Source organism: Chroicocephalus ridibundus, chromosome Z (assembly GCF_963924245.1).
Source record: "Chroicocephalus ridibundus chromosome Z, bChrRid1.1, whole genome shotgun sequence".
Lineage (NCBI taxonomy): Eukaryota > Metazoa > Chordata > Aves > Charadriiformes > Laridae > Chroicocephalus > Chroicocephalus ridibundus.
Genome location: NC_086316.1, coordinates 10,781,618 through 10,803,799, shown reverse-complemented (window position 1 = coordinate 10,803,799; position 22,182 = coordinate 10,781,618). Strand labels below are relative to the sequence as shown.

General features: G+C 43.3%; 1 protein-coding gene across 8 annotated transcripts in view; it reads right to left on the bottom strand.

Moving 5' to 3' along the window:
- The window catches only part of PALM2AKAP2 (PALM2 and AKAP2 fusion), a 280,418-nt gene that overhangs the window by 27,716 nt on the left and 230,520 nt on the right, over window positions 1-22,182 (bottom strand). Inside the window, exon 1 of one of the 8 annotated variants that reach the window (XM_063319754.1) lies at window positions 9,332-9,421. The exons of the other annotated variants lie outside the window; for them this stretch is intronic. The gene's annotated coding sequence lies outside the window, so the exon portion shown is untranslated. Of the gene's footprint in view, window positions 1-9,331; window positions 9,422-22,182 lie in introns of those variants that run through there. 8 annotated transcript variants of the gene reach the window in all.

Here is a 22,182-nt window from a genome sequence, read left to right as displayed (position 1 = left end):
TTTTTCACTAATTAAATATCTAAATGTGACCAGTTTATTCTTTAGTCCTATTAAGGATGTATTCAAGAAATCAGATGCTCTGCAGCAAATACAGAACAACCAGTATAAAAAGTCCTTACTTTTTTGAGTAGGCACAGCAGGAACAAAAGAATAAACTTTATTTTAACATGAAAGGCCAAGAATTGCTCTTGATTTGCCTGCAGATCTCCAGGTACCATGACACAACAGGTACTCAGGTAACAGGACTAAGACTGCAATACTTTTCTGATATTTGGGTTTAAATCCCTCCTGCCTACACTTGCTGGTGCAAACTGGGGGATGTTGCTACCTGGAGCAGCCTGTGCAAAGAGACACAGGCATCAGCACAGGACTGCTGGCTGTCTCCTTTCACACAAACCATGAGCAAGCCATCATGCTCCTGCCTAACATTTGCTTCTAATCAGACAGATCAAAGCCACTAGTGACATTGGTAGCTAACTACATGTCCTCTGTGGCCACCAGAAAACATCTTCGATGGACAGAGAAAATCAGGTAATGAAGCTATGTCCCCCAGCCACAGAAACCCACCTCCCTGCAGAGCCAGACAGAGGCGAAGGGCCCCCCAGTCCTGTGCTTTGAGTACCTCCATGCCATGGAGCTGGGAATATGCCCCCGATTGCCCCAGAGACCCCATTCGCTAAAGCATGTCTACTTCCCATCATTGCTTTAATGTATGAAACATTTCAGATCAAACCATGTTTGGGTATTCAAGGTAGGGAATGGAACCACAGGCGCAGTATTTTACCAATTTCTTAATGAGTAAGAGCCCATCCTGTCATCATAGCTGCAATCCATAGCTCACAATTAAGGCATACACACGTAACTGTCTAATCAGGGCATGCATTTATGACAGTATATAATTCTGAAAGTGCATGTGTCTGTGCAATTAGCGTGGCACATGTAGTTATGTAGTAAGACAGACAATTATGCAGTAAAAGCTATGAGGAAACATTGCTACTTATGGAAGGGAGTCTTTCTTTGCTGGGGATTAGTGACTGAGAAAGAAGGAGGGCTCCCAGCCGGGCAGAGAAGTCAGGGAGGAATGCTAGAGGAGGAAAAAAATACGATTAAAAAACCCACTCAGTTTTTCCATCAACACATTCTGGCAGAATCTGGGGACAATTTTGTGAGGTCACGGCAATGAGAGTATGCTCCAGACACTTCTGTGAGGTGCAAAAGTCAATCTACTGATGAATTACCTGCACAAGATAACTGAGAAGATCATAAGGATGGAAGCAGCCAACAAAAGGAAGCTTTTCAAGACAGTTGAGACCACTGAGCTACGGAGGATAACTGTCTGGGTCTGGGAAAATGGCACACGTTGGGACGGTGACACCATGGGTGGGAGGAGGCTTGGAGGAGGAGGAGAAGGAGGGTCGTGGGATACACACAGACCCCCTGCGTCAGCTATGCGGCAGAAGGAGGCGAGCTTGCCAGGGGGCTGCTTTTGCTCCTTGGGGATAAGTATGTACCAACAGCTTTGTATTTGCCGCCTACAGGGAGGAGGCTTTTCAAAGCCTGCACCATTACAAAGGCCTGTAAATGGGAAAAGGGCTGCATTCAACCCTAATTGTAGCCAGCAATACAGCGTTCACAGTGATTCCCATACACTGCTCATCTAGACCCAGATTTTCCAGAAGTTACTGTTACATTTACACAGTTTCTGAATGTGCATTCATTTCTGCTTAAGTCAAGATGCAACTGGGTAATTAGTGTCATTTCTACAATGCTGCTGCACTTTAGTAAACTGCAGTTATTAGCAGCTTAGAGAATTATTAGCATATTTCCTCCTTGGTTGAATTCTTTATCTACAAAAGTGTAAGTGTTTGGGCAATCAAGTCTTTTAGAAAGAGAAAATGTGGGTGTGCTACAGGCAAGACACAGCAAATGTACTGCCAGTGCCTCCCTTTGTTTGATGCAACAGAAAATGCGTATGACAACAAGTGGGAGGCAATTCTTCTGAGCCACATCAACATTCTTCTGGAGCAACAGTGTTGGAGGGGAGAGAGGAAAAGATTAAACAACCAAAACCATTTCATAGTTTAAAAAAATCTAAAACACAGTTTCCTCATTGTGGACTTCTACCAGTTACTCCAGCCAAGTTTCAGGACAGCTTTTGATGCTGTTAGTCTCCTGGCATCATTAGCATTGGTGACTTGCCATTTCTTCAAATTTCATTTTCCTTTGGAGATGTCCTGCACTGCACCTGCTTCTCCTCCCACTGCCTGATCACTGAGCCCATGCTTTGTTCCACCCTCTCCCCTCTGCTCTTGGATCTGACTCTTGGGCCTACCATGCCGCTAGCAGTTTTAGTACAATAGCATAACTTAAAATCACATCTGCATACAGTTGACTCACTAATCCACAACTCCCTGCTGATGTCAATCAGCTTCTCCTTCTTCACTTACTGTCTTGGCCTGCCTCTCCAATGTCTCTTTGCAAAGGGGAAGGAACCAAATGATGGATTTGCTAGGAGGCTGAGCCTGGCAAACCTTCAAGAGAGCGGCTGCTTTCATTCAGCTCATCCTTTTGAAGAACGCAGTCACCATCTGCACCACAGATGGAGCCAGTCCCAAGCACTGCAAAGATACAGAAGTCATCTGCACCTCTGTGCTTCCAGATGGCCACCCTAACCAGCAAGAAAACCCCTAGCCAACACAAGGTATTCCTCCACTCTTGCTAGCAACAGCAAGTATTTCTTAGAGAAGTCATTTTGCGTAGAAGAATGGCACAACACGGAAGTGTTGCAGTTCCTAACGAGAACAAAATGCAAAAGCAGGGTCATATGAAGTGCTAGCACCCATCCCTCACAGCTCAGGCTCACTACTACACAATGGGTGCTCAGGAATGTGCCGCCATCCCACCTCATCCCAGATGGGAAGGACAGTCCCAACCGTCTCACAGGTATGGTAGGGTATGCTCCCTACCTCCCATTGCGTCTGCCACACCGTCCACCTCCAAAAATATGGTGATCCCCCTCCTTCACTGGACTGCTCCCGGTGTGAGCCTTTGGACAAAGCAGGCTGAAGAAATGAGCCAAACACTTTGTGTTTTCAAAATTTCCTGTTCTGGTCAGCTAAGAGAAAGCCGCAGCAGAGAAAAACTCTTCAGAAAGCTCCTGGAACTGGAGAAGAAAAGGGATGCAGCTGATGGTGGAGGGCTCAAGGAAAGGAAGGGGATTTCCACTCACACTACCTACAGCAACCAGGTCTCTTCATTAAAAAAAAAAAAGCCCCAAACCAAAGTTCTGTCTTCTTGCTCCTGTGTCAAAAGGTCCCATTTTTCCATAGAATATTTTTATACTGTTTCCTAATGGTTTTACAAATATCTGTAAAATGTTGTCCAGAAAATATTTCAATTTTTCACTTAAAGAAATTGGATAAAATTCAAGTTTCAGAAAAAAAAATAATCCCCAAATCCTGCTGCCAAATTTGGTTGAATTTAAGACATGTCAGGCACATGCTGGCACTCCCTTGAATAGTCCCATTCATAGTCCTACTTGCACACAAAAAGCAAAACCTGGCCTGTTCCTCTCACAGTGCAGTACACGGTGTCTTCAACACACAGATGGAAACCATTTCTGATGACTAAAATGTATTAGCATTGAATGTCACCAGCGACACTCTCCGTGAGCAGCTCTTTACGCTCTTCAGTGACTTGTCTGAGGTAGCCAGACAGTACAACGGGAAAATTTTCTTTATGAAAAGATGGTTTAACTCCTTCTAAGCACTTCAGAAATCACGAGAGCACAGTCTAAAAAACAATGCAACTTCATCCTACCTCCCTCTAAGAAGCAGTGGGGAGCTCTTTTGGTATATAGACAGTAATAAGGGACATGGGGGTACACTGCCCAAACAAGTGGCTACTTGGAGAGCTTGCTGTGTGACAATTTCTGAGTGGTTTTCTGTATGTCCTTTTTTGGTTTGTTTTAGAGAAGGAGTTGTGATTGCATTTGCTCCAAAAGCGTGTGAAAGGCTTTGCAGTATTCTTTTTCATTCCAGCTGAGCTACAGCCTTCAGCTTCCCCATGTGATACACTATAAAGCTCTTTTATCAAATCAAAGTCCAATCTTCTTTTGCTGCTGTAATAAATTAAGGATGGAGAAAAATGGTTCAAAAATTATGAATACTTTAATGAGGAGCATTTACTGTATGGCATGATATTTTAATGAGGAGCACATAATGAATGATACCGTATTTTTCCAAACATATCTCTATAGCTCCAGTATTTCCTGTGCCCTCAAAGACCAGCAACTGAAGCTTCTCCTGGGCAAGCCAGAATCCAGCTTTGTAATAACCCTTATTACTTCCCACTAACTCCAAGGTATGTAAATTGGAAGCAGTTTTCTACAGGTAGGAAGCTACCCGATCCTTTGTGCCAGTTATTTTCTCTCACTCCCTAAAAATATAGACCTGGTCTCTCTGTGAAGAATTTGCAATCCTAATGACTGGATTTCAACTGTTGCTACAGAGGCAACAAAAACAGCTATCTTCCTTCTTTAAATTAAATGCTTGTGCATCTGTTGTAAAAAAACCCAACAACCCAAAAGGTTAATCACTTTTTATTAAGTATTTTCATTCCTGCAATGAACTGGTACAAGAACCCACATTCAAAAGACCATTTTCTTGTTCTCTGCAATGTTGGCTTCTTGTAATGTAGGTCAGCCTGAAAGTGCAACTGAATTAGAGCAGTAAATGCATGCATAAGAAGGCATTTAATCCAGAAAAATGTGTTTTTTGACTGTCTTGTCACTCTCATCAGTTAAAATCCCACTCCTGATGCTCCTTTCACTTCCACGTTGATTTCTACCTCAAAAAAAAGTGCACAATTGGGCATTATTTCTTCTATTATTTCACTCAGTTCCCCAGGACAGAATGACCAGGACAGTACAGTCTGTGTGAGGGCATGGGAAATAAACCAATGCTGCAGAGAGGCAGCACTAGACTCAAGGTCAATACAAACATATTAGCATGTTAATCAACAACACCACCACAGATGCTTCGTACTTTTAAACCGTGTTACACATTTTTCCTAAGACTTACTTTTCCATGACTTGTCTCTAAAATCTGTCTTTGCTGAAACAAGAACGAAAGCTTCCAACAGCTGGGATATTTGATTTACAGAGCATTTAGCGCTAAGTCACTTACAAAGGTAAATACGATCTCCTGAGGCGGTCTCCAATGCTACCTAAGGAAGTGAAACGGTTTGCTGGAGGAAATGAAGAGCATCACATCCAACTAACACATAAGGAGCATTGCACAATTAGAAAATTGTCCACTACCTGGCAGGGAATATAAGGTATGATACAATCCTTAAGGAATAGAAGGAGAATTTCTTCCTCACAGCTGAAGGTTACAGATGGGGTCCTGTGCCATGAACCGTTGCACCTGCAGGGTCCACTTGGACAGGCTCCCCTCAGTCGGTGGTGGTGGATCTGAGCTCAGAGCTTACGGCTCTGTTGTTAGCAGCCCTCTCTCATGTTCAGCCTCTGGTCCGATGTTAAGTGAAAGCAGAGAAATCCCAACTGAACAAGGACAGAAAAAATGTTCAGCTTAAAAGAGTGCCCGATAGAGATACTGAGTTGAGCAGAACAGGGCTTCTGAATGTATGCATGAAAAATCACAGTTTCACAAAATGCTGCCGTTGAAATCTGCCCAGCACACGTCGAGGATGGAACAATTGCTATGGTAAAGCATGATCTAATCCCAGCGGGGAGGGGAAAGGACGCTAAACTAAGCCTTGCTTTTAATACTCTCTAACCCATCTAGATAATGTCAGCACAAGGAAAGGGTGACCTTTACGGTCACTTGCATGAAAAAACAATGAGACAAGGGGATTTCCAAAATTCCTTAGTCTTTTCATCGGGGGCGGGGGGTTCCTGTTCCATCTAAAGGACAGCGCTACAACCCTCCTCTGCAAATGTGAGTTCTAGAGAAAAACACTGGCATATTAATCATTTTGGTCCATGAGAAAGGGACCTCCTGAGGAAGGAATTTGGGTTAGGCAGGGGCAGGAGGAAGGCAGTAAATGGAGACAAAAGGCCATGCGGTTCACTCGTTCTCCAAGCAGATCTTACAACTGCTAGGAAAACTGTTTTAATACGTTGGAGGAACAGGGATAAACCTGCCATAAGCACACAAGTAGGCTTTCTGAGATGTATTAGTATTAAATTAAAGTCTTCTGATGATACAGATTCTTTCACTGGCTGATACAATTCTGTAAATCTTTCATAAATGGCATAAACTGCATTTTCTGAACAAAAACACATGATCTCGCTACAGTGGAGCTCTTTCACCACTTACTTTCAATGGCAATATGGTAGGAACTGAATGCTTTAACTGAAGCAAGCACCAACAAACCTTTGCAAACAAAGCCTAAAATAGATTATTTTTCACTTTCTTTCACTTCTCGCTTCACAAACGCCAACTGCCAGAGATCATACTGCTTTTAACTATTTTCTAAAGCCTAATTAATACTTGCTGCGCATCTAAAGGGCAATTGGAATTTGACAGTAGTGATGCTGCGGAGAGGGCTAAAGGAACAAATGATGCTCAGAAATGTGAAAAAAAGGCTAAACACCTGTTTCTCTTTGAGAGCTGATGAAGGTTAAGAGTTATTATTCATGCTTTGCCTCTATCAGTAGGACTTGTTACACCTGCTCTCATCCATTAGATTAAGATCCATCACAGCAAAATCTCCTTAAATGAAGGTATGCCTAGGTAATCGTGTCTCACCTAGTAAAGCGCGTCTCACCCAATGGTGCCCTGCTCTAATGTTTATTTCACTGCAGGCAGTGAACCCTGGGAGGGTTACAGTACCAGGGCTGGACTGGCCAGCTGGCTCGAGCACTCTGTGTATTGCCTTCTTCCCAGTTTTACAAAGAAATGGGGTTATGTTAAAGCTAGAGGCCCCTAAAACTCTCTATAAAGAGAAAGCACATAGTGGCTTAAAAAGGTCCCAATTTATATTTAGCTTTACCCAAAATGTATTTTAGGCTGTAACCTCCAGACTCAGGCAAAAGCAGATGACTGGAATATTATCAAAGGAAAACTGAGAAGACATTAAGAAGGAGGAAATCTAGCCTAGTCCTAGTTCGAAAATTGCTTGGATTACGTAAGTAGAGAGGTGGGAAAAACGATGGCAGTCAAAGGATATAACTGAAGCCTCTGCCAATAGCTGCGTTACGTACACAAGTGGGGAGAGAAGCCACTTCCAACAAGAGCCTGGCACACCACCCCCCCTGAGTCACGCTCTCTGATGTCTCACCACGCTCAGAGCCCATCAGGAAACCACCACACAAACATGCTTTCACTCCAGCCCCTTTTTCCAGAAACACGCCAGGGTGAAATCAGCATTTGGACCACAAGCTGGAGGCTATGCAAGATCCGAAACCTTGTAACTCCAGTGGGCTGCAGTTCGCAGGGCTCCTCCTCTAAGGGCATGCACGTAATTTAACTTTCTGCTAGGTGCATGTAGAAAAACGCCCGTTCAAAGACACACACATACACAAAATGAAAACCAGTGTCCTTAAATGATGAGTCCGATGTAGCCAAGATGATCAGGGGACTCTGACATACCATTTCAACAAACAACCAGCAAATAAGTAATATTTAACGGAAAAAGAAGTCAAGACTACAGGGTCTACAGAACGGTTTTGCTAGTAAGAGGCTAAATGTGTACAGTCTCTAAAAAGGAGGATGTTGCTAAATTCTCCACATGCCATTGCTGTACCCAGGCTATAAATATGACCTACCATGTGAGTCAGGCATTGTGAGCAGTTAGCAGCTTCATCTAAGCTTTGCTCTTAACGCAAACTAAGCACTACAGTCATCTCACTATCTCCCGCAGGAGAATATTTCATTGAAAGTGAGACTCGGATAGCATTTTTTTCTCACTCCTTATTTGGGAAAAAAGGCAGTTGAGAAATCCCGGGGAATAAGACATTCCCTTTCAGCACCTACTACTTCCCGTCCCTCTGCCCCTGCTCTCCTCCGCTCTTCCAACCAAAGCCTCATTATTCCTTCTTTTCCTACTGAAAAGCCACTGATTAAATGACCTACAGCACATCTGGACTACATTAGGATATTATTTGATTAAGGCATTCATCACTTGCTCTTTCAGCAAGTGGAGAATTAAGATAATGGCGAGGGAAAATGGTGTTAACTGAACTGGCTGTTCCAGCTCAAACTGCTCTGCTTGAAAAGTCCGATTGCTCCAGTCCCTCAGTTGTGGATTCTTTTTTTGCTAATTACAGAAAAATGAAATAAACATTGGTTAACTCATTTAATGTTGACAAGATCATTAGCGTGAAGTAAGCTGCTACATTAAGGGTCGCTGTCATTTGTGTTTCTCAGACACGTTGCTATCTGATAGGAAAAGCTTGCTTGGAGGTATTTCAAACAGCTGTAAAAAGGCTCCCCGTTAAGCTGCAAGCAGCACCTCACATTTCTGTACAAACAGACGTTTGACACGTTCCATGTCAAGTTGCTTTAGAGGAGAGGAGGAACAGACAAAAATGGCTTAACTAGTTCTGCTCAAAAAGACTATTGTTTATTAGCCCATTACACAAGCAGTAACTGAATTTCCAGTATTTGAAGTGACTGCATGAGACTTCAGCTATGGAGTCTGGGTACATAAAACCCGAAGCACAGGCTAGAAGGAAAGATCATGTCATCTTGGCTTTCAGATACTTTACCCTAAAATATCCTTCCTCATTTTTCGGGAGTAAAGAATGTGCTATCCTGGTGCATGCACAGAGGTATAAACCAAGTGTCACAGCGTGCATCAAATCCCATAGAAACCAGGAATGCTGCTGCTGCTAAATGTGACTGCTCACAGTACTATGCTTAATTTCCTTCAGCGCTAAACAGCTAAAAGATGAAGCTGAACAGACACCCTTAAAGCCTCTTTATCAACACAAGTTACAGGGTCAAGAAGAGCAACACACTTGCCTAGTGGGAAACATATTCCCTCAGAACAATTACAAATTCAGCTAAAAGCCTTTAGTGCTGCCTAAACAATACAGACACTGAACACGTGGGTAGTTTATCACATGTACAGGATATACAAACGTATCTTTTCTCCCTAGAACCAGTATTCTACTGTATTACATGCAAGTAGAAAGTTGTAAATTTCGTAAAGCTCTGCCTACTGTTTACAAGGAACAGACCAGCCACAGAGCAATGAATTCCACAGCCTCACAGGGAGAAGTGGTATTTTAAATACTCCCCCTGCTATCAAATGATAAAGGCTCAATGAAGATAAAAGTCACAGGTCAGAAATCTTAGCTTACCCTCTCTCTCTCTCTCTGTTCCTGTAAACTCTGAAGCAAACCCCAAAAATGTCGTTTTCCACAAGAGTCTTCACTTTTTTTGGCTCGTTAAGTCAAATTCCTTCCCCAGCTCGTTACAGGACTGTGATGTCATAGACTGAGGGAGGGCTGGTTTTAAAAAAAAAAAAAAAAGAAAAAAAAAAGAGGCAGCCCACACCCTCAGCCCATTCACACAAAGAGGCTGTTTCAAATGGAAAATGCCAGTTCACGCTACTCAAAAAGAGCATGACTTCACTTAACCTGTGAGAAAGCCACCTCCTTAGAGATCCCTTCAAAAGCATCATGTTGGCAAGAGACCCAAAGCGCTGTTTTCAGCTAGCATAAGCCGGGGTTCACTGTTGTGGGTTTGGTTTTTTTTGGGGAGGGGGAAGCGGTCAGAAGGCACAACCCAACAACACAGCATGTGGCTGGCTTTGTACTAGAAAGGAGCAATTACACGATGGGATGCTGTGAAAGGCACAAGCTCCAGGCGGTAATTTGCAGTGTTTTTTACCTACTAGGAAACAAAAAAAAAAAAAAAGGATTTGCTATATTCTTTCCACGGGAGAGGCTTAGACATTAAGTGAAGTGCTTAGGGCACCTTTTGTAACCTTCTGCTTCAGGAGACTCAGGTCAGGGCAGCGGTCTCCAGCTTGGAGGAAATGTGTCAGCCACATGGAAAACAGCTGAAGACAGGGAACGTTAGAAAAAAATAAAATTAGAAGGGAGGGTGGCTGGGTAAAAAGAAGGCACAATGTTTTCTATAGCAGAGTACTCGTTCATTACTGCTGCCTGTGGGCCAGTGACATTTGAGTAGCCCCGATTAGGTTTCCCGGAGGCTTGATAGTTAAAGCTAAAAACACGAGCTATGCTGACCAGGCATCCCCTGTGAAGGCCCTCTGGACTTTGGCTTAAAATGGCTTGAATTTAGTGTCACCTTATACGTGTTGCTGGAGACAAAATAGTTTAAGTGTTGGAATAGCATATTTTACTCACCTGAAGAATTATATAAGATATTAATTTGCTTTGTTACTGCTTCTAGGGCAGCAGCAAAGGGAAGGCACAGCTATCCTCTACCAGCAACGCTGAAAAAGACCAGCAGTGGTATTTTTGATGCGAGAACCCTTGAAGGCAGCGGTAGCTCAATTCATCCGATGCTCGACCACCTGCCTGAGCCACGTTAAATGAGGCAAGTCAGGCCACTACAGTTTTAAAATGGGTAGGTAAGAAGCTCCTTGTCACCTGTTGAATGAATCTATGAATACAGAATGGAAATAAGGTTCTCACAGGAAAAAAAAAGAAAAGACACTTAACATCCCTGACCTAAAATAAAACTTAAGAGTGGCTTTGGTGAGCCTAAAGTGACAGGAGATACTGTGTGCTTTCATATACCACCTCTCATACTCTCTGGACATGAGACTCTCTGGACATACATCTGGACAAGCAGATATTATGATACACAGTTATAACTTTTCTCATTTTTTTCCCCTGAATCATTCAATAATTTTACGCTATGATGAGGGATAAATGCCTCACAGAGAAATTAAATTCTATATTAAACCGTGTGGATTTAAAGTGCAATTTCTATAGCTCCTTACTGATTAAATATGAAGTTCAAGTAACCCTCTTCACCTGTGGCCACTGAAGGAGCAGAAGGTCACAAGGGTCACAAGATACATATCTTACGCACTCTCCCTGCCACCAACTGCCTGAAGCCCCACGTGCCCTGGAGGTCACTGGAGGACAGAGCTGTAACTGGAGCACTACCCAGGTGAGCAGGAGATCGAGGACACTCGGTTTGCTACAGACTCACAGGAGTTGTCCACTTGACATGCAAATGCTCAGTTTTCACTGAAGCCTAAAAGAGTTACACTAGGAAATAGCTCTTTTTAAAAAAACAAAAACAAAACCCACATCTGTTTCTCATACCAATTAGTTTTTGGAAAACAGGAATAACAACATTTCCTAGACATATTGGTATGTTACAAGAATGAACTGGGCTATGGGTAGTGAAGATCTTGTATAGCAGTGCAGCTTAGTAGCAAAGGCAGCAGATGATACACCCTGTTCAACTGCTAGAGCTGGCCTCAAATGAATGAACAACTAAAAAACCTTTTTTCCCCTCAGGAGTTCAGACACACCATTACCATCAACTTTAAATAATTTGGTTTTCAAGTTGTTTTTGGTTTGGTTTGGTGTTATTTTTTTTTCCCCATTACAGACTTCGTCCCTTTCAACAGAACCTCAAGTTTACTAAAAAATATAATAGCCTAGTACTCTTTATTGGAATGAAAAGCTTGAACAGAAATTTGAAATGGCTGAATGATCAAGAAACAAGTAAAAATGCCAGAAGTCAACCTCAAAGTGGTCCAAGAATGCTTCAAAGGGATTCCTCTCAACTTCTTGAAGTGCAAAGGTTCTTGACATGCCTGCATTTTAAACCACCTCTCCTGCACGACTGTAAGCAGTACGTCGCTGGGCCCTGGGTGTTCTACATCACACCATACTGAAAGGCAGAAAGTGTACAAAGACTGAAATGTGGTGGAGAATCTGTATGAGTATCACAGATCCACTGAATCAGTAAGTATTGTCTCCTGGAGACATGAAGGGCAGGATTATAAAAGACAGAGTGATGCTGGCATCAGAATCTGAGAAAAAGGAGAAAAAAGGTGTATCAAAGTGATATACCTATTTCAGGCCTCTAATCTTCAAAACTTGCAGCACAAATGCACATTTAAGCCATGGATGCTGGATTTTGTGGCTAAATCTGTGTATATGAAAAGTTAGTGTGAGGCAGACAACTCCTGGTTTTGGCTGCAGATCTCAAGAGCCTCGGGTCTGCAGCCAAATCGGTCACTCAGAATGGCAGGCCATGTGTAGTTTTAGTGCTGAATTAAACTCATCAATGAGAAAGACTCTAACTGCTTCTGTCCATGACAGGGGGCCACCTGCAGAGGCAGATGAGATGTGCAAGCAAGAGCTCAACCAGTCACTAGGAAAAATACGTAGGTGGCACCATGTTCTCTGCAAGGGCCTTGTGACTTTGGGAAAAACGTCTTTAATTCAAAGCAGCCCTCCTTTGTGAACCTCCAAGATACCTGATGAGGCACGGGATGTGGGGAACGGTCTACACTATGAGCATTTCTGGGAGAAGTCATCTCAGGTTTTAGCTGCTGGTTGCAACTTGTGGTTATGGTTGAACAAAGCAGGGACCATGAATTCTTTAAAAATGTGGCAGAAACAGAGATTTGCAGTGTTACACCTCCTGATTAAGCTGTAACAAGACTATAGTGGTCACATAAGCCCTTTCAGCTACCCCAGGACACAGATGTTTCCCTATCTGCCCAAAGACCTTACCATGCCGGAGGTAACTGCACCACTTGAACTACAGGGCCATCACTACAACCGTTGCAAAGGGCTAATCCTAATCTCGAAACATGTGCTTGGAGAGCGGAGGGGGCGGGGAAAAAAAAAGAAAAGAGAATAAAAAGAGGCGCTCCTGTTTATGGAAAGTGCATGCAAGCTTAAGGTAAACCAACCAAATCCTCTTGTGCATACCTTTCCTGTTCAAGGAATAAACACCCTGCCTGACTTTCTGAGCCTGTCGGACTAGCACCCTTGTGTGACCTAAATTCAAGATGTGCAATAGCAGAAGAAAAAACAAATACCAGAAGTATTCCCTTACCTCCTTCTGTACCAACAGCCTTTTCACAGCACATATCTCATTATAAAAGTGTTATCTCTCTCCTCTATATCACAGCAAAGTTGCCTGCAGATGAAGGAAAGTCTTACGGGACCAGAGTCACCATTTCAGCTCGTTATCTTCAAACTATATTATCTTCACAGATCTCTCTGTCTGGGACTGTAAAATGAAAAGCGCCCCACAAGGCTGGCTGCTGGAAGCAAACCTGGTGCTTCAGCATGCAACTGCTAAAGTTTACTAAACATTTTAAGGATCTCCTTCTCATTTCTATTACCTCCTATACAGATCTACCCTATCAGGCCAGCACAGAAATAAATACGGGCGGTGAACGTTCGAGGGTGTCATGTGCAAGGGATCCAGATTAAAACAACAAAGATACAGGAGATACGGTAACGCTTTTAATGCCAGCCCTGCCGCTGGCTAGTCCGGTGGGGTTTTGGCTTTTCAGTGAACCGCTCCATTCTTCAGCCCTCTCTCCAGGTAAAACATTTCTGACTTCTCTGCGTGGCCCCACATGGTGCGAGGCGGTGCAGGGAGCACAGGCCAGGTGAGGGGAGGCAGATCTCTGTGCCCATCCACCTGTGACGCTGGTCAGGTCACACCTGCTCACAAGCCAATTTTCAATTTTTGGCAGAGAGGGCTCATAGCAGCCAGGGAAGCCAGTGTGACAGAATTCTTTCTTGCAACAAATAAGCTCAAAAAATAAATACTTTTCTTGGATATTTCCTCATGTTGAAGTGGCTATTTGATAAACAGCAATTGCAAAGAATTTTATCTGGTGAGCAATCTTAATTGTTCTTCCTCCTCATTTCGCGGAAATCACACGCTTTAAACCCAAAGGCCATTTCTATTTATTTTATGTGAACAAATTGGCTCTGTCAGTTTAATTTCCCTTGGTGCTGTAACTGGACCTGCTGTTCTTACAAAGACAACCAGGATAAGACAGAAAAAACCCCGATTTCTGAGGACAGGCTGCAGGGACAGCTCGCTCACACCTCAAACCTCTCCTTCCCAGTGCAGACCCCCCCCCAACACCCGCGATCCAAAGTCTGGTCTGCCGCTGTAGCAGCAGGAGAATAACTGCTCAGCATGAATTACCCAAGGATGGCCACGGAAATAAATTTTCAAGAGGAAATCGTCACATTAAACCTTGATGAGGTAGCAGAGGGCTCTTATTCTTCACTAATGCTTTGCATTTTCTGGGCAACTCACAGTGAGGACATGCAGGGGAAGGGACCAGCGTCAGGCTCTGTCCCTCTTTGCTGTCGGGAATGTGTCTTCTCATGATGGAGAAAGACTACAGCTTCTTCAGAAAGAAAATGCCTCTGGTGGCAGCATGAATGTGTACTGGCAGCTGGGTTGGGTAATGTAAGTAGGACTCACATCTCAGAAACCTTTAACCCTGGTGAAAACCAAGAGTTTGTGTTCAAGCCAACTTAAAGAATACCCCTCTGGATGCTATTTAGACTAAAATTCATTTCCAAGGCTAAAAATGGTCTTCATCCTTCTCATTTCCCATGCTGAACATGTAAAACTTCTTAAAAGATGTATTCACGCTTGACTGCTCTGAAAACTGGGGCTCAGGGGCATTCTCCATTCAGAGGGAAAATGGCACGTGGCATGGTTACTACTCCCAGTGCGGCAAACATAAAATAGCTTGTCAAAGTTACAAGGGCTGGAGCCATAAATGCCAACCAGCTGACAGTGCAAGATTTCATGAAAAGAAGATGTCTGGAAATAGAAAGGCCATACAGCATCCCACTTGCTTGTTTTCCTCATCTACTGAGAGTTAATATTTGGCCATTCATCTCCTTATCTACGCTAGCAAGCAAACAAAGACATGGAAATGACAAATTACTTATGTTTGTTGTGAGCCATATATAGGGGGAAAGACTTCCTCTCCCCTCTGGTCGTTTCTTTTTCGGTACCTTTAAAAAGCACACGCTTCTGTTGGGGGTGAAAACTGCACTCCACCACCTGTGACAGCAGAAGCGACCGCTGCCACCCAGTGCAATTCCTGTGGCCAGGAACTGCAGTCACTTCGCAGTAAACTTTTCACCTCCGCTTTTCTGAGGTTTAAAAGTCTAAAGCTCGTTTCAGCATCCCTCGCTGGAGAGGTATGCAATCAGATGAGTTCTCCTTGATGTTAAAGGTGAGGTAACTCAAGCTGGCCTGACCCGCGCTTGCAATAAGAGTAGGAAGCCACTTTGCCCTGCTGCAAGCCATCTTCAGCTGCTTCGTGCTCCCATGTGCTAGGTGTGCATGGACACCAACAGGGTAACCGAGCAGTCCCCTGTCAACTGCCCGATGGGAATGGTCGTGTGCAGGCTCTTGCCTCTCTATAAATGCAAAGTGATTTGAAGAAGCTTCCTCCGGACTGATTTTAAACATTGCTAGCACTTGAGATGACCTGTTATCCCTACACGCTGAGGCTGCTTCTCAGGCAAACACAAAAGATAAGGCAAAAAAACCCACCCCACCACCCCCCACGTTAAAACAAGCCATTTATTGTGGTAGCAAGGAACGCGTGCACAGCGTTTGTTTTGATTTTTGTTTAGATAAGGTGGCTGGAAACAAAGATCCTTGGGAATTTTGAAAAAGCTAACAGAAAAATGTTTGTTTTAAACCAGAACAAAATGTTTAGGTAACTCCCAGCCTCACAAGTCGGAGTTATGCCTGTTAATTTCTATTTATTCAGCCTAAATCTGAGCATTTTAACTCTGGTGCCGTCTTGAAGAGTTACATATCTTGCACAGGCAACCCAGAGAGGACAGGCGCAGGGTTATGGGAATCAGCATTTCTTCAGTGGAGTCAAAGCTTTTCCCTCGTTTATAGAAAATCTACTGAATTTTGAGGGAGCTAGAGGTCTGAAGTCAGAGTGAAAATCCTTCCGGCTGTCTGCATTTTACCTGGGGTTTCAGAAGAAAGTCAGGTATTATCAGGAGAGCCTCCCATTACCCTCTGTTGAATACGTTAAATAAAACAGCCTTACAGCAAGTTCCTCTAAGCATAACCCGAGAATGTATGGGCTGTTGCAGACACAGGGTTGCCATAGCTTTGAACAGACACAGTACTTTAACTAAACGTATACAGAGAAAATCAGAAAGGAGAAATCCCAGCAGTTTGGAAAGAAAAGAACATCTGCTTGCAATAACAGCACCCACTGCTGTCTGCCGCCTGCCTGAAGGAGACCAGTAAGAAGCACTGGGCAACATATCAACATAAACTGGAGATGACCAGCCTATTACAAACCAAGAAACAGCACTACCAAAATGTCAAACAGCCCCAGGCTTAGTAAAGATGTGTGTTTCTTCTAGTTGCATTTAATGCTTCTTTTGCTGTAATTACTCAGCTGTCATTTCGCCTACACTTAATATTGGCAAATGTCAAAACACACTCAATTTTGCTCTGTTACAATTGATTCCTTTTATTAGTAGGGTAGGTCTGTTTTAAATAAAGTATTGTAAGTAAATAAAATTACTTTATGGCAGGGAAAAGACCATTCAGACTCCTTTCCCCTGACTTCCTCCCTCCCACCCCAAACCCTTAGCCCCCTGCGCCTCTCGATGGCCCAGCCCCAGCGGAGTTGGGTGTTCAGAGGGAATCCTGCACAGTGGCACCATGATGCTGACTGGCCGACTGACGTGAAGCCTTCCCCGTGACAGGCAGCAACGTCTGAAGCTAAACTTCGCAAGAGCCCAGGATTCAAAGAACTGCATTTTCCTCGAAAAACAGCCGCACATAGCTTAGGAGGCGCAGGCAGGCTATTCCTGGTCTAAAAAGCCAGCTTAAGTTCGTTTCTCTAAAACCTTTCAGAAATCCGTAATCCTGCTTTCCAATGACTCCAGAAAGGCGTGGGAAAAGCAAGCACAAGTAAGATGTCTGCTGGTCACAGCTTAAATCTCAGGCACATAGCTAGCGCCAATAGAGGATGAAGCCATCCAGCAAGGCTCCAGGAATACAGGCAATGAATGATGAGCATTGTGCTGCTTATCAAATGAGCAAGGGCATATCATGAAATGTTAAGGTATCTTTAATTACAAAAGAAACATGTGTTCCCTAGTTGCAGTGGTTTTCTAGTATTCAGAAGCAATTATTCAAAATTTTGCAGTAGTGTCTTATCAATAAGCTTGTGTCGAGGCACTGGCTTATTTTCCTCATCATTATAAATTTCTTATAATGCTCTCTGCTGTAAAATTATGCTTCACTGTATTGATGGCAGTGTGGAAAAAGGTATAGATATGATTGCAGTACAACCTCCTACATAAATTCAGCATTAAAACTTAGTTCATTCTTCCATGAATTCAACAGTGCAAGTAATGAATTTCTCTTTAAGCAGGTGAAACTGTGATACAACATGAATTCTAGGGCTGCAGAATCCCCCTGAAGTTCCACCGCCTTCTGAGACATAAGGTTCAAATATAAAGCTGAACAGGAGAAAACAGGAATGAGCCTGACAACGGCAAATGCACTGAAACAAGCACGATGTTCCACTATAAGCATACTCCTCCCGATGCAATAATATTTTCTTATTTAAAAAAAACCGCTGGGTTGGAAATATCTGAACTGCCTTTCGCACTTTGGAGAGGGAGGTGAAGGAGAACGCTGAAGGAGCTTTTCCATATTGGGGCAGAAAACCCAAATATAAGAAATTTCTAAGCGGTACAACTTGTCCTAGGACAAAGCAGATGCTCGAAGTTCACATGATCAGAAGAAAAGGTTAAGCACTCTGAAAGTCAACACGTGGGCATACAGGTTTGCACATACTTAATCCTGAAGTGTGCCTGAGATTATGAAAGTCATGTGCATTTTAAAAGAAAAACCAATTTAAATAAAAGATGTATAATACCAAAATGCTGTTAAAGAGAGGGCTACAGATATATTTTATTTGCGTGCTAAAAGTGATTAATTCATGGAATATGCAAGGGAGACTATTTTTTATTGTATAAGAACATTACAAGATTTGCTGATGACATGATTTATTTTTGCAATATATTTTTATTTTCTTGCAAATATTTATCCTCATTTAAGAACGGATGGCAAAGAGCTCTGTGAATCTGTACCCATGTGAAATACAGAGAGCTTACAGGACTGTTACTGATACCCCATTGATCTGTGTTGCCGTATTTGTCAGTTTCTTTCCACTAGAGATTCAACATGGACAGCACAAATTAGGCCCAAGATACAGCAATTACAAACTGTTAGGTATTGACAGACCTCAGATCTTACTATACAAATACTATGCTTTTGGTTGGAACAGTTTACTAAGGTAAGAATTATCTGGGGCAACTGTTTGTCTCCCTTTCCTTTTTTTTTTCTTTCTTTCTTTCTTTCTTTCTTTCTTTCTTTCTTTCTTTCTTTCTTTCTTTCTTTCTTTCTTTCTTTCTTTCTTTCTTTCTTTCTTTCTTTCTTTCTTTCTTTCTTTCTTTCTTTCTTTCTTTCTTTCTTTCTTTCTTTTTTTTTTTTAACTGAATTGATTTTCTATCCCACTAAGACTTGTCTACATTTGACAAGATACAAAGACATTGCAGGGGTTGTGAACGCACATTGTGAACACACAGGGTTCATTCTGAAGCTCTCCCTACATTGCTAATCCTTATTATCTCCATTTGCAAGATCTAGCAAATGCAGTTGCAGCAGTCCACAGAGGATGAGAAGAAACATGGTGGCTCCCCAGCTGCTGAAATCTACCGTTCCAGATGCTCTGCCACACCTCTGTGGTCCACGAGCACTGTGTGCGCTGCTGTTAAGCAGTGTCATCTTCAAGCTACGTTTATGAAGATGTTTACCACTGGCAGAAAACTTGCCAGCTGTGTGCCAGACCCCGAGACAACAGTTCATGACACGAGACCTCCCACCACTTCCGTCACTTCAAAGGAACTTTCTCTCAGGCAGCCCTGAGCATCACAGCGGCTCTGTGGGGGAGGTCTGGCAGAGACCTCTTCTGCTCCATCATTGCTGAGAGACAAACGGGGGCTGCTGCCTCTTGGAGACTGCAGAACTGGCAGTGATGATCACCCACATAAACACATGTGTCCGCAATTTCTCTTTTCTGAGTTTTTTTTTTTTTCCCAGAATGTTTTCTCTTCCTTGTATTGCTCTTTGTTTTTCCTTAAGCTTTCTCTTCAGTGTCAACTGTCCCTTTTCCCCCTCTGACTTCCCCAATCCACCACCTGCTCACATCTCAGTGAAAGAAGTCACGCTAAGGGCATCAAGCCACGTTCCTTCCCTGTAACATCTTGTAATAGCGAGATCCCTGCGGTTTGAGCCTGTTCATCCTGCCTCTGCCCAAGCTGACCTCTGCTGAGGTTCTGTCTGTGCATCCCACTCTGAAGGCAATGCTGAAACACAGCTCATCAACCGCCCAGCAGTCCTCCTGCTTGGTATCTTCAACTGTTCAGATACAATATGGGGTAATGTATCAGTCTCTAAACCAACGTGCTGTCTCACACTCTAGGCAAACATCAGCACCGAGACATTTGTTTTTAAGTCCCTCCTCCTATTACAACAATAGCAACAATAAAATCAACGCATAATGATTTCTTGGGCTTGCACCAGCTGCTGAGTAAATTAGGGCTCTAACAATGGCAAGGACGCAGGGTTTTGGAAAACAATTGAAAATATTGTACCAGGCTGCGTCCGCTGTCTGCAGCTGTCTTTAGGCGCAGTGAAAATCTCTCCCCGGCAGCAATATGCCCGGGAGTCACAGCCATCATACCTGCACGAGGAAGGAGCCCACCTCTTCCTCTTCCTGGCATTTTTATATAGATGGAGGGAAACAGAAGGAGCAGCCCCCACTGTGGTAACTCACCGTGGGACCAGGGGATGGCTTTACGCTGAGCTTTATCTCATGCCTCTATGCATATGCCAATATATGCTGTCTCGTGGCAAATTCCAGGTCTGGGAAAGGCTGCCCAGCTCGGAGTGTCTTCCCAACCTGTATTACTGTGTGATTAATGTAACAGTCTGCACAGAGGCAGCTGAAGAAACATGGGATGGCACTGAAATTTCATGTATTAAAGGATGCAATCTGGAAAGAGTAGGCACAAGAAGAAACCCATAAAACCCATCTGTATTTCTTTTGCTGTTACAGGGATGATGGGCAGAACAATACCTTCCGTATCTCTAGTCCCACTACAAAGACCTCAAACCACACCGTAGGCACCCAGGTGCATCACAACATGCCAGGAAATTATCTCCATTTTACAAAATTATCTAAATAACTATCTTTTAAAACGACTCCCTTCCTTAGGAGACCACCCTCCTAGTGCATTTTACCAAGAGCGTGGAGGTTCAGCCCCCAACACTCTCCAGTAAGGCAGCCACCAAACTGGGACAAGCTAAAACTGGGGAATGCCTGAAAAAATAACAAGCGTTAAGCAACACGTCAGATGTCTGACTCATAGCAAGGAACCAAACTCATGGATTACACGCCCAGGCATTAATGCCTTGGGTATGGGACTGCACCCGAGATGCTGTAGAGGCTCTGAGGTGTCTCCATTCCGTTTTAAGCTGGGAGCTGCTGGTGAAGGGCTTTGTGCCAGCACTTCCTTCTCCCTCCAGTGCAAGAAAGTCCTTTCCTGCAATAGGGTAAGCTGGGCCAAAATTTCACCACGATATTGTAACATGGTCCTGTGGGAGAGGCAGAGCAGCTTCAAACTCAGGTACGTAGGGCTGAATTACCATCCTGTGAATTACTTGTGGAGCACCATCAGGTGAAAGATAGTGATAAAAGGAGGAAAGCACATGACTCATGCCTCTGTTCTTAGGCTATTACTCTGGCATGAAACTCAGACAAAATTTGCCCACTGTGAAGCCTCCTCCCACTTTCCTATAAGCAGACAACCATACGGAGGGCAAGGATGGTTGTCAATAAAATGCAGTGAGGGACTTATGAGAAATTTCTCCTAACGGCCGTCCTCTGTCCACCAGCGGAAATGTAAATGCCTTTTTAGGGTTTTATACTGATCCTTCTTAGGGTTTTATACTGATCCTTATTCTCTCTGTAGCTGAAGAGATACCCAGAGAAAAGGGCAACAGCGTAACTCTGGAGGACTCCATGTAGAGTCTTTGGCACCATCTGCCTTTCTAGAGCCACAACTTTAGACCAAGTGTTAGCTTCACTTTTATTTCTCATTGCCACTTTTTTGACTGACTGGTTAGTAAACAGGGGTTTAGCGTGCAGGAAGGGGTTAATGCCAAGATTCCTTTTGCATTATTAGCAGTTACTTTAAAAGTAATGGAATTGTAATCACTTTTAGGCTGAAAGCCTGAGGTTTGGAGTACAAAGTGTCTATTTTTTTGCTGTTTGCTGAGCTCTTGTCTGAACAAGACTCTCTGGTCATAGAGCAGATTTGGGACAAACCGTAACTGTTTACTTTCTTAGGAGCAGCCGCAGGGCCAGGGCAGGGGCCGGGGCAGTAGCAGCTGAAGCAGCCACATGTGCCTGTGGCATCCCGTTCGAAACTCCTTCCCCTAGCCCAAAACTCCTTCCCATTGCCGTAGGCTCCCAAAACACGCTGAAGCACCTGTCTAACTTTATTGCCCCCAGGTGGCTTCTCTGGTTTTGATGCAGGAGTTTAGGCACTCAGGATGCTGGGAAAAATCTCAAGCTGATTTTCACACAACAGAAACAACGCAGCACTTCACCCCCCCCGCCCCACCAATTGACATGTTAGTTTTGGTGGTTTCTCTTTCTGACTGACAGGTTAACAAGAACATGCTCGTTCAAAAAGAACTTTTATGAGGACGATAAAAACACATTTTAGTTTTCTTTTTATGTGCTTTGCAACTCACAAAATGACAGACAGCAGCCGTGTGTACTCTATGAACTGAATATCATTTATCAAAATTGACACATTCAAAATAAGGCAAGGACCTAAATTAGTTATCATAACTAGAAAAATAAATTCAAGAGCTAATCTCGGAACTCAATTTGTATTCTTTATGATGACTTAAAGCAGGCAGTTCTCATCATGTGAGATCTGTGAGCTATAAATAAACTTAGCTTAGAACAAACGAATATTTTTTACATGCAGGACTTAATGCATTGCAGTTTTCTGGCAGAACAAAAAATAACAACAGACCAAAACCATGTCTCATTTTTAATGAAAAAACAAGCCAGTAAAGC